Source organism: Ambystoma mexicanum, chromosome 6q, assembly GCF_040938575.1.
Source record: "Ambystoma mexicanum isolate Mex_15411 chromosome 6q, UKY_AmexF1_1, whole genome shotgun sequence".
In the NCBI taxonomy this organism is placed as follows: domain Eukaryota; kingdom Metazoa; phylum Chordata; class Amphibia; order Caudata; family Ambystomatidae; genus Ambystoma; species Ambystoma mexicanum.
Genome location: NC_090937.1, coordinates 1,006,358,564 through 1,006,374,540, shown reverse-complemented (window position 1 = coordinate 1,006,374,540; position 15,977 = coordinate 1,006,358,564). Strand labels below are relative to the sequence as shown.

The 15,977-nt window shown below is 47.1% G+C and overlaps 1 protein-coding gene across 6 annotated transcripts in view; it reads left to right on the top strand.

Annotated features, from left to right (window-relative positions):
- Positions 1-1,345: 1,345 nt before the first annotated feature.
- The window catches only part of FAT1 (FAT atypical cadherin 1), a 444,689-nt gene continuing 430,057 nt past the window's right edge, over positions 1,346-15,977 (top strand). For 3 of the 6 annotated variants that reach the window (XM_069631552.1, XM_069631550.1, XM_069631554.1), the window contains exon 1: positions 1,351-1,757. The gene's annotated coding sequence lies outside the window, so the exon portion shown is untranslated. Of the gene's footprint in view, positions 1,758-4,301; positions 4,599-15,977 lie in introns of those variants that run through there. The other 3 variants (XR_011282269.1, XM_069631553.1, XM_069631551.1) reach the window with 3 other exon arrangements.

Here is a 15,977-nt window from a genome sequence, read left to right as displayed (position 1 = left end):
GCGGTTACGGCTGCAAGTGTTTCTGGAATGGCCGCACTCGAGCCAAATTCGGACAACGGGCACTGACTCCCCCTTAGGGACATTTGAGACTCCTCGTCAACTGAATACAGTGGTCCCGGATCTATACTGCCTGGCAGTTGATAAACAGAGGTGGACGTCAGCTATTTTGCGAACCAGAAGCGACACGTGTCACCCGTGGCAAATCGTGTTGGAAGCGCGGACAACCGTTGGGCTACCTTAGAAGTTGCTAAGGACATTGCTTTGCTTACGTGGCTGGGCCCACCCCAATTTGTTTTCTCCAATAAAATGTGGTCTTTTGTTTTCCAAAAAAATATACAATAGTTTCTGTGGTTATTGTTGTATGTCACCCCTGCTGGGAGCATGGTACCTCCCAGGACTTGTTTAATGGTCACATGGTGTTAACCATGTGACAAACTGTTTCCGGCTCGTCAGTCGACCAAGAACTGACTCAGATGTGTTTGTTGGAAGCACCATGCTGGAGCCACACCGCATGCAGAAGCCCCATTGGAGGGGCCCTGCATCTGGACAGTGCCCCTGCCGGCCAACACTGTCCCACTATCTTTGTGCTGCAGTGTGATCACTGCTATGGTTGCCGCCCCAGCTTGGGTGCCCCCAGCCACAATGTCCTGTTCCGGTGATCCAGAACCCACAGGTAGCTCCCTGCCATGTCTACGCTACCAGAGCGCGGGCCACAACAGTTATTGCGAGTGAAAGGGTAACCATTGCATCCATGCCTTGGATCCTGGGGGAAGAGGGGGGAAGAGGGGGGCACCGTGGGTGATGGCCCTGCTATGCCTGTTACTTCCTCATTCGTAAAGTAAATCACAAACCATTAAAATATAAAGCGGGCATGTTTAGAACATAAAAAATCTTGAATGACCCTCGAGTCCTCCGCTTTTGTGGCCGCACAGTCAGTCACGGAAGTATGGTGGACTAGGGTATACGGGGTTACTTGAAGGACGTAACAAACGCATTGTCGTGTTACCAAAAGTTAGGAATGTAACGACATCGTGTGCTGCTGAAAAGCATAGGCTCTTTAACCATTCAGTGGTGGTTGGGACTGGTGTTTGGCTTGGGAATTCTTTACTCACAGAGACCATCTATACTGGACTCTGGAGCTCCCGGGCAAGATAAGCAGCATGGAGTTGGCTCCCTCCTCTGTGTGATGCACAACGTGAAAGGAGCCGCCGTGGTGGTTCATCACTCCGGACCTCCTCCTCTCATGTTCCCCGAGGCGCCTCCCTCTCTCGGAGGGTAAAGGTGTATTCCGCTGCTCCAGAAACAAGTGGAAGGAAAGGGGTGGACGGGAGGAGGAGGAGAGCGCCTGCCTGCAGCTGGTAAACCCGAGCCGAGGAGGCGGGCGAAGGGGTCTGACGCACTCTTGAGAACCCCCCCTCCCCCAATCCAGAGGAAAGCCGAGAGGAGAGAGGGAAGGAGGGAGAGGTAGGAGGAGAGCCACGCACACCGCCAGCGCCTCACTCATCCGGCGCGCCGCCCGGACATGTTGTGAAACTTGGACCTGGGCTCCTCCTCCCCCGCTCGCCGTTCTCCAGGGACCTCTTTTCAGCCCGCCTTCACCTGCCCGCCGTGCCGTGGGGCTGCTTAACATGCGTAGCGCCGGATCCCAGGGGTGGATGTGTTTAGAGAGGGGTGTTCTGGACGGAGCCCGTGTGGCGACGGCTGCACGGCGAGGAGGGCGGCGCTGAGTGGGGCCCGCACTGAATCCAGCTGGCCTGGTGAGTTTACCCAACTTTATTGGTTCTTTGTTGCTTCTCTGTGTCGGAAAGTTGACCACGCCGCAGTAGTTGCGCGCGCGCACAGTGCGGTTTCCTCAGGGAAACATGTAAGCTGCTATGCGTTAGGGAATTGGGTAACATCGTATCCATGGGGTCATAATGTTCAGAACAACCTATTTAAAATCAAAATCCAGTTGAAACCGTATCCGTGGGTTTTCCATTGTAGTGCAAACTTGCTTTGCATACAGAAAAAATGCGATGTAGGCGATCGGACGCATGGTATTGCAGCGCCCCCTGGGGGGCCTTAACTAAAAGCAAACGGGGCCTTTCAGTGAACATATCGGGAGAGTTGAAAGCTCCCGATCAGACCAGGCAACAGGACCAGTCTTCTCCCAATGTGCACGCTTTTTCTAATCTGAACCCACAATGTTTCGTATGGTTGCCAGAAGGTATGCAATTAACGACAGGTCAGAGAAGCCGGAGCTCACACATTCTCGCAATCTGCGGGGGCGCTAGCGCGTTTTTGACTGAGAAATAGCCTGCATGTGCATGCCTGCCTTCCAGGAACAGGCTGGTGGGGAGACTGAATATCTCCGGCAGGCGGCAGCGGGTGCACCGTAGTCTTCTTACACGGTCCCTGTGATTTGGTCGCAGGGAGCCAGGCTCTGTGATAAAATCGACCCTGTGCCACATGATCTTGCTAGACATGAGGCGAAGCACTTCTCGGGGAAGCGCAGTGTGTTGGCCGATTTGTGTCTCTTAAATATAGGTTGCACGGTCGGTTGTTTCATGGTTGCGTCGGTCGTGCTGGATAATTGTTCTTAGCAGCCGACCGGGAAGTAAATCCACGTCTGTACACCGGAAATTGAACTATTTTGTTAAAAACCGGAATTAAAGTTGAAACCAGTGATTGAAACAAAAGCATAAATAGTCACATGGCCAGCTGATGTAGTTGAGGATTTTTCTTGTGGCACAAGAGATTTAGGGAATGAAGCTGACCCTCTCTTTGTAAGGCACTAGTCCGCAAGTTGTTGGGTTTTAAGTAACGGCGTGTGACTGCTACAGATGCCAGGGATGTCTGGGAATTAATTGGTTGGGGGGGGATTTATCGTTGTTGCACAGCGATGGCTTAGAGCAGAGCCAAGGTGATGGGGGAAATATCGTGAGCATCAGCACGCGCACATGCCTGCAAGAACGGGAGCCTAATGGAGCTTTTCCACACCTCCCTGTCGCCTGTGAACAAACCATTGCCGGGCCTGCAGCCCGCCGTTGGGGCACCGGTGCGGGCGTGGGGGTCATTGTACAAAGTGTTAAAGGAAACACTTGGACGGTGGGGTTCTGTGTTGTGTATTTATAGAACTACTCGTGAGAAGGCTTTCAATATGCACTTTGGAACGTGCCAGGATTGCAATATGCACCTCCTTAGTTTTAAAATAAAACTGATAATCTACACGCGAGCTTTTCGTTTTCTGTGCGCTTTGCTTTTCATAAAGTGCGCGGATTCTAAAATGCCTTCGTGCCCCTTGGACTAGGGGGGGAGGTAAGGTGGGCTGCCTTGTGAAGTGGATTTGCCCTTTTGTTTACCGCCAGAGAAGAGCGGATCTGTGAGGAAGGGCCGGCGTGCTTCGGCGGGGAACTTCTGAGGGAGCCCGGTGGAGGCTCCCGAGCCGCTCCGGCTGAATCCCGCCCTGCAGTTTGGAGTCGGCCGCTTGACGCCTGCGGTTTCGGGTTTCTCTCCACAGCAGCCGGCCTCGCAGGCGCGGGTTTTCCAGAGGCGTGCATGGGCACTGCAGGCCGCTTATAGTGTTCCTGGGCCCCCGCCACCAGCAGATGTGGGCCTCCTGTGAGGGGGGGGGGCACGTTGTTCGATTTTACCAGACGGATACTTCCGTGGGCTTTCCTTGCCATGGATGGGCCACTCGGGGCTGTTTGTTCCAAATTATGCACCTTCCCCAAACATACTGTGTTTACCCGACAGAGGCGTAGCCGCAAAATAGCCAACAGGGGCAGATGTCTCTGAACTCGGGGGCACCCATTTAAAGCGATGCACGATCCACAGCAAAATGGGGGCATGCACCCGCCCACCCTTTCCTGCTTTAATGTTGTCGCTGGAAATGACTCTTATCTTGGTGAAATGTGGAGTGTTTTGAGAGGGAGGGGCATGCACAGTTTCTGTGGTAGTCTATACACATGTTAACGGGCATGTGCACCCGCGATAAATGGAGCGTTAATTAGAAGGGGGAAACAAAATAACACCCCTGTAAGCAAAAGGGCCAGTTGGAAGGTGGCTTGTTTTTCACCATGTAATACCCAAACGGGGCACGTCAATCCCAAATTCCTTTGAACCTAGAACTGTCGCCCTCCAAATAGTTTGTGTGACCCTGTTTTTCGCTGGCACGTTCTTACACTACTGTGGGAACTAATGTCACTCTCGAGCTCGGTTTGACATTGTTCTGTGCTTTGACCCCTGTGGTTGCTGTTCCAGGCGCTCCGTCACTTTTACATGCGGATGGAAAAGTAGTCCAGCGGTGCTGGGAGCGGAGGAATCATCGCGGGTTGCAGCCTATTACGGGAACTGTGTCCAGGTGAAGGAAGGGGTTCGGGGTACGGCTGCCAGCCAAGATTCAGGTGGTGATCTACTTTTTCTGTTGGAGCCCATTTCTTATCTACTGGGCAGCGTTCGAGCTCTCTAAAGCAGTGTGTCAAGAGTTTCTACCTCCCGGACCCCGACCGCTGCTGTTTATATCAAGATTTGACTGAGGTGCATGGTTCTTTTGGAATGCAGAGTACCTTCGGCACCACGCACATAAAATTTTAACGCTGTAGATGAAGTGTGGCATGGTAAGTAGTTTTTTTTTTCTTTCCTCGCCCCACTGCCCCCTCCCCCCCGCCCCTATTGTTTGCTTGTTTGTGTCCCACGCTCTCGATATTTTACTGGATCTATTTACCGTCGTGCCGCCTACCTCAACTGTGGTGTTTACGTTTGTGGTGGTCTTTTGGAATGCATTCCCAACAATCGTCCCTCCCCAACCCCCTTCCATTCTCTGCATGCTGGTTCCTGTGTGGCCTGTAGTCACTTCTTAGCCTTTGATGTTGCTCTCCTTTTATTGTAACCCCGCGGTGTGCTAGTATGCTAAGCTGCGTACTGCCCCCGTGTGCTCACCTTACTTTCACGTTCCTGCTGTGCTAGTCTCCCATGGTTGTACCCTCAGGCTGTACTCCATGTTCTAGCTATTGATGCACATGTATGTTTCTGATTGGGATTTATATTGCACTCTGCAGTTTGCATGGCATTGTGGCAGTGCTGCGGTTCTCTATGGGGCTGGTTTATGTTGGAGGTTAAATGCAAGAAAGGTTTTGCTTTTGGTTTGATGCTTGCAGGCTGGATGTGCCCAGAGCTCTACGTGCAGGGCTGTTTCTATGTGTGCTGTATTGTTAGTGTCTGGAGAGTGTATGTCCCTGGTACCTGGATGCATTGGTCGGGGTTGTGGTATGTAAGTGACTTGCAGATAGGTTTTTCTTTTTATGTCTTTCTGTCTTTTGGGAGGGGCACTTTTTTTATTGCATTTTGTGTGTGTGTGGGGCCTTGTTGATCTACATACATTGCATTTCAACCTAGAAGATGTGCATTTTAGTGCACAAAGGTTAGTATAGGTCCCGGTACGATATTTAGATTGTCCAAACAATGTTTCCCTGTCTTTGTGGCTGAGTGTGGTGCTCCTGTGAGGCATCCTTGTGTGGGCTGATATCTCTGCCTGGTTTCCCAGTTTGGTTCTTGGTGAGTAGGGAACATGGGGAGGCATTGAAACATAGGGTTCATGCATCAGTGTGTTCCAGGTGGACAATGATTGAGATTTGAATTCCTAAAGGGACTGCAGAATAAGGATTCTACAGAATGCAGAGCCCAGATCTGCTTCTCTACGAACTACTTAGCAGGAAGTGAGATCAGTGACAGATCTTCGAGCCTTTAATGTGCCCTAAGGTGTAACACCATATGCTTGGCATCCTGTCTGTTGTACCATGCTTATATATATGTGCCAGGGCCCATGGCTTCCGTGTTCTAGCATTCCTATTTCTGAGTCCCGGCGGTCTCCTCCCCCACATAGCGCAATGTATCCGGGTAGGGTAGAATTGCTGTGGTGGTCCATTGATCCCAGCTGCAAATAAACTGCCCCCACCACACCCCCATTGGCTCTGTATTCTTGTGCCCCCATATCGCACTTGTATCCCAGTGCTCGTCAACCTACTGCCACGTTGTGAACCTGGCTGTATGCACATTAAGCTCTACATCACATTATTGTATTGGACTGTCTTTGGCTGTCTCCATAGAGTGCTCTGCATCCCTTTAAGACTTGGGTGTAGGTATCCATAGTGCTGTCTTCTGGGGCTTCTAGGCTGCTTGCGTGAACGCCTCAGGTGGCTAGCACTGCTGCAGGGGCTAGCCCGTTGCTAGGATATGCTAAAAGCAGGAAACCACCCTCTTGCTACCCACCTGCCTCCAGGAACACCATCGCGGTGGCAATCCAGACCAGACCAATGCCCCTGCCGTGCAGTAAGGCGCTTCAGACCTTACTCGATAGCTAGGCTCTTGGCATTTCTGCATCGCACCCCGCCCCGCCCCCATGGCTGAAACATCCAGCGCTACTAAAATGGTAACCCTGTCACCTCACTAGGATGTCCAGCAATGTTTCTTTGCTAGGTTCGTGCTATCTCATTGTGGTGCACCCTAAGGTCTACATTTACATTTTACTTTGTTGTCCTTATGGGATGATGAATATTACATAAAATAAAAATATATAGCGCAGTTAAAAAAATAAAATGCTGCCACTATCGGCGCGACTGTCCCCACTCTTCCCAGTTTCCTTATGGGACAGGCAGCCCTTGAGCGAGCAGCATTTGTCTGCGTTCTGCAAACTATGATGCCACTAATCCGGAAGCGAGGCCAACGGCCACAATACTCGTCTCCCTGGCGCTTGACATTGGCACCCGTGCTTTTTGCTGGGAACGCTCTTGTGTAGTGCTCCGAGCTGCCCGTTGGTTTCGCACACTTGTAATCGGCTTTTTCCTCTGCTGCACGCCCAGATGTGCGCTCCGCTTGCCGAGCCTCCCCCGGGGCCCACATACCGCACTCATGACTTGTCCTAACAGCTCTGGCTGTGCACTTGACCTGGGCGGGTTGGCATTTGCTGTAAACCTCGGAGGAAACAGGCTTGTGGAACTGCCAGCTCACGAACGCCCAAGATCTAATGTTTGGGGATTTATTACTCTCAGGAAGTGATTAAACAAAGGCCAGGAAGCAACTCTAAGCTTATTGCCACATGCCTTTTTGGCTTCTTAATTGCTCTTGTCAGTGTGAGCGGCAGGCTCTATTTTTGTCATGCCAGTGTGGTTAAAAGAGCACAACTTTTGTAACTCGAGTAACTTTTTTCTTTCTTTCTTAAAGTTAATTTGAAATTCCTTTATGCAGTGATGCACACCTACGTGTAGCCCAATGGGCTAATGCATTTGCAGAAACTTGTCCGTGACGCTTGAAAGTGGTCAGGATTTCAGCGAGTATGTCCCTAAGGTTTAGCAAATGCCTTCATTATTTAGCTGCAATCTCCATCACTGCGATCCATGCTGTTCATTGTCTTTACTGTTCATCATTTTCTTTCCCAAATTGCTGTACTTTTGGGAGAAAAATTAGCCGTAGAGATAAAGTAAGGTGGCTTGATCAATGGCACCTCCCCCCCCCCCCCCCACCACAAAAACATTATTAGCGTTACTGAGTGTGTTTTGGTTTGCTCCACATTGTTAAAAAAAAATTGTCGAACTTTTTTTTTGATTTTCATAAATTTACAAACCCAAACCCCCCGTGGCACTTGAGTCGATATTAATGAGTGAAATTGGAATTTATAAAGCGCAGCTTAGACCTGGAGGTATCTTGGAGCTAAGTGGGGGGTACACGGTGAGAGACATAGGAAACCAGAGATGCCTAAAGGAGGCAAGAATTGCCAATCACCGGGGAAAAGACAAGTCTTTAGTGCCTTCCTAAATATGAGATGGTCAGGAATGGCATGCAGAAAGTGTAGCAGCCAATTCCACAAAGTGAGAGCGACCACCGAAAAGGCCCTGCCTCCGACAGGGTACCGCTAGCAGCCGTTGACTAGCCCAGTGCAATCACCATGATGGAGCATATTTGTCATGGAGATACCCCGGTGCCACAGTAGGTCCGGCGGACCATACAGGGTGACTTAAAGCCGATTCGTGCTTCCACTGGCAGCAAATGTAGGCTCTGTAGTACCGAGGACACATGGGCACGTTTTGGCAGGCCCACAGCCAAGCGTGCAGCGGAATTCTGCAGTACTTGTACACAGTGGTTCAAGAATTTTGGCTGTGCAAATAGTGTGGAATTAAAATAATCCAGCGTTCCCACCCATAAGCAGATGAATCGGGATACAATGGATCACCTTTCTCAGAACTCATAACTTGCGATGGCCCGCTCCACAACTTGGGTTGACCTGGAGTAAGGCATAGAGGGATATTAAGTATGGCGTTACTACTGGGCCAGGTGCTGAGACTTCTGTGAATAGAGGTAGATCGTCGTCCAACTAGGTTAAATGGCTCGTAACCTAACGCATGGCTTTTAATACCCCAAGAAGCTACGCGTACCAATCGTATGCCTGGCCTCATTAACCAAGTCCTCCGCTCTCGTAATGCTGTTTTGATGACCATATTTCTCTAGCTCAGTAAAGTATGGGAACAGTAGAAACTAGGGGATTTGTCAGCCATGCAAGAAGAATGATGTCATGTTTTGTCTGGGATGTTCACCGAAAAAAGAAATGCTTTTGGGGACTTGGGAAGGTTGGTTTAATTGGGGACAGTGTTGGAAGGACTGCTGGGGACCCTGGTCAGTGGAAGTGTTATCTGGAACTCTGGATCCTCCATTGGCTTCTGTGTTGCATTTATATGGGGTTAGCCCCTTTCAGGATACAGACACTTTGTTTGGAGGCTGGGCTGATTGGTTAACTGATTCCAGTTAAATGGGTATAATTGGCACCCAGATTAAATAAAATAAAGCCACCCTCGGTTTAGAGCTACATTGGGCAACGTTTTCCCAAGGTACTTTAGGCATCTAGAGGCCCAGTGCTTGAATGAATACTAAAGTGCAGACACTCAAGTGGTACTCGCTATCTGACTTCCTGCTTGCTGTTGAGGAGTGCCAGTACATCTCCAAGTATTGGCTTCTGGCTGAGAAGCGTCGGTACGATATATGAAATAACCGAAGTGCAGGTAGCCTGGACTGATAAGTGCCGGCCCAGTTAAAGCACTGTCCACTGCCCTGTGGGCATCTGAAGTTGGGAGCCTCTTCTAAAAACTCCAGTACCTCCTAATCAAATGAGTCTGCACACCTCACAAGAACATGGCGTGCTTTTTAGTTACCTTGGGAAACCGCTAGAAGTGCGTTGATACGATCTCTGCAAATAAAGCTGGAGATTATCTCTTTGTTTCCTTCCTGGTTTTCTGTTTGGTACCTAAAGGAATCTACCCCTCCCACACCATGTGTGAGGGGCCAGCACCGGAAGAACTTTTTCCAGCTCGAAATTGGCAGGTACGTCTGCAAAGGACCGTGCCATGGGAGCTCCCTTTCTGCTGATTTTTAAGTTAACAAAAGGGTTACGCTTCTGGGAGGTTGGGGGCTGCAATATTTTAGTGTTTCCAGTCCAAATACCGTTTAACCGGAAATACCTCTCTGGAGATGTGCATAGACAAAATAGTTGCTCGTCAGTGCTAGGTCTTTTGCATTGCACTATGTTTTTAGTGGAGCGGCCCCGTTATGCAGACCTATGGGATTGTGGCTGTTTGGCACACTGGAATTTGTAAAACGGGAGAAGTTGAAGTCGTCTAGAGTTAAAAGGGCGAGACCACCATAAAGAGAGGGTCTTGAGAAGGTCTCTCCTTCCGAGCAGAATTCATGCCTTCAAGTGTACGTACTGAAGCTAGAGTTAAGTGGATACGTTGTAATGTTGCTTACACATTTAAAAACTTTTGATAAAAGATGCAGTGTGATGGCTAAGATTTTCCCTGTACCCACTCAAAAGGGTTGGATGAAGGTAAGCAGACCTAGCATGTACACTAAGTGCAAGAATGTTCAGGCATTTCGTCGCACTTTCTGTGCCTTCCCATCCATGTAACATTGTTGTCTGTGTGTGCGTGCTTATTTTATTTATATTTAATCATGCTTTCTGTACAACACCAATGTAATGGCTTATCCATTTGGCAGATCGATTTCCAGTTTTACGGATACTGTATTTTTTGGGGGGAGAAAGTGCCATATGAATTAAGTTGTAGCATTTCTGCTGTACAGACAGTCTGGCAGGTATTGAAGGCTGTGGGTGGTTCAAAGATGCTTTAGTCTCCATTTGGAGACTGTTCTTTAGTTTATTTTCCAGCGGTTTGCATTAATTGTATTCCTTAATTTATTAACGGCTTAATACCCACTGACTTGCTGATATAGATGTACATTATTATACTCTAGAGAAGATGGGCGTTTTTGTGCTATAATGAAGCAGTCTGCAACCTGATGCTCTCCAGATGTTTTAGAGTACGACTCGCATGATCCCTCACTGTTGACTGTGCTGACTAGCAGTTCTAGTCAAAAACATCTAGCTAACCAAAGGTCGCAGACACCTGTACCATACTGTGCCAAAGATGTCTTGGACAACCTCGGATGCAATGGATTTCACACCAATCTGATTAATTTTCCTACTTGTGAACTCCATTATTGTGACCGGACTTTTAATGCACATTCAGTCTTGGAGGTATGCAGCAGAGCGCTTTAGGACTTCTGTCGTTGGGTGCTATAAAATGTGCTTGGAATACACATTCTGCTTGGCCATAAAATATAAATAAACACATTTGGGTGTCCACACATATGTGTAGCCAATAACTCCTTTATTTGTAAAGTTATGGGTGAACCAAAAAATGATGATTCTGGCAAAAACATTTGCCTAAAAGGAAACCCTTACACTTGACCAGCAGGACAAATCGCCAAACTCATTTATCAAATACGACTCGAATGTTCGGGCCAGCACCCAAATTTCCTCTCTTTACATTAATTGCTCAAATAAAGTCACTGTGATCGAAATAACATTTGTTGAGAAGGAGATAAAAGCAGCAACTCAGTATTTGGCATTACGTGCCAAGCAGGACATCTGCAGAATTGGGAGCTAATGCATATCGGGTTGCAAAACACTTCAATGCATACATTAGTTTTCAAAAATTGATTAGCAGAGTTTGCTAATTAAAGTACTCTTGATTAACGAACAAATGTATTTGATTAGGAATTTTGTATGGATATTTTTAATGTCACCAGATGTTATTTGTACCGAAGACATAACATGACCAACAATACAGCATTTTTGTGTACTGCTGAAGACTAACATTAGTGAGGTGAATGTCTGTAAAATGCGAAGCTTAGCTGCATGGACGGACACATAAATAGATATAACAAGATTCTGAAAACATTTTTCGGTGCAAGGCTCTGTGCAACTGAGTGCAGTCAATGTGGCACAGGGCACTGTGCCATATATTGTATCTTTGACCCATCATTTTTAGTGCAAGAAGTTCAGGTGTTCTGTAAATCCAAAAGTTTGCAATGCTAATGGAAAGTCATAGCCCGAGGCGAAGTATGTAGTATGGAGTTGCGGCAGCTAGAGTAATTGTAAACTTCAGGTGGGCAAGATGGCGCTTACCTGTCATTGATATTACAGTTAAAAACCACTTTCGGGGGAGAGCCGTACCCCCTAAAGGTGCCGGGTGGACCCAAGCACAGAATTTCAGTCCTGCATACCCATGAAAGCAGTAGCCAATCACTATGAGCAGTCAGTCTCATCTGGGGAGCTGATCATTTTGTTTTTAAGGGAACCAGGCTTTTTGCAATTATGCTTCCCGTAAAAAGAAATTACACACAGAACTATTTCCAAGTGCTGGATGTGAGTCAGGAGGTGCAGGGGTGTGGAGGAATGGCACTCGGTGGAGACTTGTTCTGGGACACTGCCTCGAGGACAGCGGTAAAGGCGCAGCGGGCTGGCATGAAATATGGGCTGCTACTTGCAGATTGCGCTTGTGTTCCTGGCCTCTCCCGCTGGTAGCAATATATAATGCAATCATAATTGTAGAGCAAAGCGAGCTCTGGAGGCTAACTACAGTGCATGGTGTTGCAGTAGATGTCTAGCTGCACAAACTTGAGGCAACTATTGATCACTACTCTGCATAAAAATCTGCTTAGCTTTGTGTATTCATTATGTAAGAAGAAAGAAAGTAAGAGACCAAGCAGAGTGGGTGGCGTAGCAGGTAGAGCACAAGGCATGCTAGGTGGAATATTGTAGTTTGCAGCCATCTCGCTTTCAGGATAGCTGGTATAAAGCAACATGTTAATAAGATAGAATGTCAAGGTGTTTGGGATCAGCTCATGGGTCGAGCACCAGTTGCATAGATGCATGCACCCAGCAGGTCACAGAACTAGTTTTTCCATCAAAAGTATTTGGCCGTGTAATCATGTACATTTTCAATAGAATTCACCCATCAATATGATGCACTTCCCCCAACAAAATGAAATATAGTTGACGATGTGAGATTCACAAAAACGTAAACTTTACTAGAGACCATCCAATGTTTTACAGTAGCAATACTGTCATTAAACATTATGTATCTGGTTACGTTTTTAGCAATGGAATTGCAGGACTGTCTTTAAGAAATAAATATAAGTTATACGCATACTGGTCTTTCTCAAAGAATTTATTGTTGGCTTAATAAGATTACTTCTGGTTTGCAATAATGTGAAAAATAAATACCTTTTCTGGCCTAGCACTCCCATGCAGTTTTTAGAGTGGAGGAGATGATTTCTGCTGCACTCTGTTGTTGGCCCCTTTGAACTTGCACAGAAAAGATTGTGGAGAGAGCCCCAACAGGAATGCAGCGTGAGTTGTGCTTTCATTGCACCAGGTAATTTAACTGACTAACTGCTACAGAAGTGTCCATTTAATCGGCAAACCTACAGAATTGCTTAGCAAATTGCTATGCGACACAGCTTATTTTATGCCTTGATACTTCCACTTGAGAAGCCACCTATGTGCTTTTATCCCTTTTTATATGTGGCCCATTGTGGTTTAAATGCCTTGTAGGTGTATTGTAATGCTCCTTTAGACACATTCCCAAATACCCAAAGTTAACGTCACATGGGTGTGATTGTATGGCACTGATTGGCCTAGGGTGTCAAAAGTAGCTGTCAGGGTAACAAGATTCTACTAGGCTACAAGCGGTAGCCCTCCATTTTGTTTTTGACTTACTAGAGACACTTGGGTAAACCTAGTACCCGATCTGCTTCTCTTGTGCTGCTTGATGAAAGCAAATGTTGTTTGGATTTTCCTTTTGGTAAAGTTGTTCCAATTACACGGACACGTTTGTTAGTTGAGTGTCCCCAAACCTCTGTCCACAGACTTCTGTAAACTAAGGATTCTGATTATTTTGTTTTCCTGACATTTATCTTGCACCCATACAATGCTCACAGGCCATGGGAACGTTGGCCCCATTTTTTTTTCCTTCAAAAAATGCATGTGTCAATTTGGTTGGTTAGTGGTCCGAAAAGTCCTCCCTTATTGTGGGCATTTCTATACCAAAAACAGCAGTTAAGATTCGGATCAGACTCTTTCTCATTAGTGATGAAGTAGACCTAGTGACGTCAACCTGTGAGGTGTCTCTTTGGGGAAAAGCACGATTCGGCTCCCAACTCTAGGAGGTGGTTAAAGGCAGATTGTCAAATGCACCAACAGCAAGCATTGGAGCCGAAGGGCCGAGTTGGTGCTCAACTCATTAGATGACGCATTCGAAAAATACGTCAACGTACGTAGGCTTGCGAACTTCCCAAATGTGTGGGTCATGTGCACAGGAGAGACTGGTGGAATAGGGATGTGTAAGAAAATGTCGTCTCGAAGAGTTTGTCTGGCATTTGCTTAATGAGTCTTAACCAGGCAAGAGGTTCTCCGACTGTGTCCTCGTTGGCTTTAAATCCTCCTCTAGGATTTTACTGTACGGCCAATCAATGTAACTGAGCCCAAAGTAGCAGTGGGTGTGTTCTCCGAAGAGCAGTCGGATTCACTTCTGTTTTGTGTAGAGATCGAGAAGGCGGTTTTCTATGTAAGCTGAACTATTTATACAGGGGAGGCACGCCATCTTAACGCAAGGCTCAAAAAGGAGACCAGTTAACATTCTGAAAGTTTGTTTTCAAAGGCGCGCTGGTCACTCACGAAAAAGCCCACGCTTTCTACCCGTTATGAATGTACTGTGAGAAGATGTCGCCGAGCAAGCTTGAATATCGACGTTTGCGGTAGGGGTCGAAGTTCTTGTAATGGAGCCATCTGGTCGGCGTCACCCCTTAATCCCTCAGAGAGATGTAGTCCCAGTGTGAGAAACCGGGGTCCTAACAACTGTATGGTGCTATCGAGACAGAAAAAAAGATATAATTTTAGAAAGGGCCCATGGATTTCAGGTATTACGGCTCTCTGTAAAAGGTGCTTGGTGTATTGGAATTATTTAAAGTTCCATAAATCCTGGATTGAATGAAGTATACTCACCAGAACAGAACATGCAGTTTTTGGGAACTGTGCCCATTATCCTAAACGCGATCCCAAGTATTTCTATGAATACTTCAACAGGGCACCTGCTTTTTCTCTTCCAGGACACTAACCTGAAACTCTTAAGGTCCCTCCCTGAAAGACTTTGTCACTGTGAATGTGATTTAACATCAAAAAAAGGCTTGCAGCTCAACGTGCACGTTATCCCAAAAAATTGTTTTGGATGTTAACCGGGGCAAATGTCCCTGTAACTTGCAGCTGGAGACTGCCTCTGTTCTACTGTTATTCACCCACAAGTCTGATTCACAAGCCCTCCCCCGCCCCAATGTCCCCATAAACCTAAAACAATTGGGATTGTTGTGAAAATCAGACCATTAACAATGGGCACGTGAACTCTGTTACCAGTTCCTCCCCAGAGACTGCGGCATACAATTTTGCTTGCTGCTTTATGCGTGTAACCAACAAATTGATGGTTCTATATGAATCTTTAAGGGGAGTACACATGGGCATGGGAGGACAGATTATCTGTTTAAGCGAAATCGCTGTAAGCATTCAGGAGAATCCTGCATTGGGTCTGCCGCACGCAGCATCCTTGAACAATGGAAAAGCCAGCAAGTGCGTTGTGCTTCTGCTGACCGTCTTGTTAGTTGTGGCTGAAAGACCACGCCCACCTTTGATTTCTCTCTACCAGATGCCTGTGATGGACAAGTGCTTATTCAGCAGGACCTTTTTGTGGGTCCAGTATTTTGACCTTGCACACTGCAAATAAGTACACCCGTGTAGCATTGAATGTCTCCTGGGTCCTTGCCAGATGGTCCTCTTTGTGGCATCTGTGTCCTGTCCCTTAAGGGGTATACATTTATGTTTTTTCATGGACTGAATTGGGTTCCCCTCCATTGATCCCTGCTTTCCTTATTACCCTGCTGCTGCATTTACTACCTGCAAATTGCTTACAATGGCCTGCCACCTTCAGACCAATGGGGGGGGGGGGATTCTCCATTAGTGTGCTTATCTTGTGCACCTGTGTCCTACCCTCGTTTTGATCCCCATTATAGTTAAGGGCTTGGAATGTATGTGCCCGCATGCGTTTTTTCTTTGAGAATATTAGCTGAGCAGTTTGCGCCAGTGCTCTTGATAGAGGACATATATACTTACTTAATACCGGCATTTGCGATATAAAATCGGGGTGACCTACATAAATACAATACATGCCAATTAGGAAAATCATAATCGACAATCCGAAGTAGCCTACTGCAGTGTGCATATACAGCGAGAAATCTTAGGTTATGAAAATGATCGAAGAAATGGCATGCAATACTTTTTTTCAAGTGTTCTATAACTATTAGAACTGCTTGTTTTTTGACGTTCCCAGTTGTTCTGTTTGGGTAATTGCAGGGTCAACAGGAGGGCCTTTCAAATTTTTCAGTTGAATGAACAGCTGCCCCCATGTTGTCAGTCTTACTACACAGCAACATGTTTCTGTAATTCATAACACTGATTCGTGTAACTGGGCAATTGGTAATTTAAAAATACACTTTGCACAGTTCCATGATTGACGGTATATATGTGCACACATTACAGGCTACCTTTTGCTGGTGCACAGCAT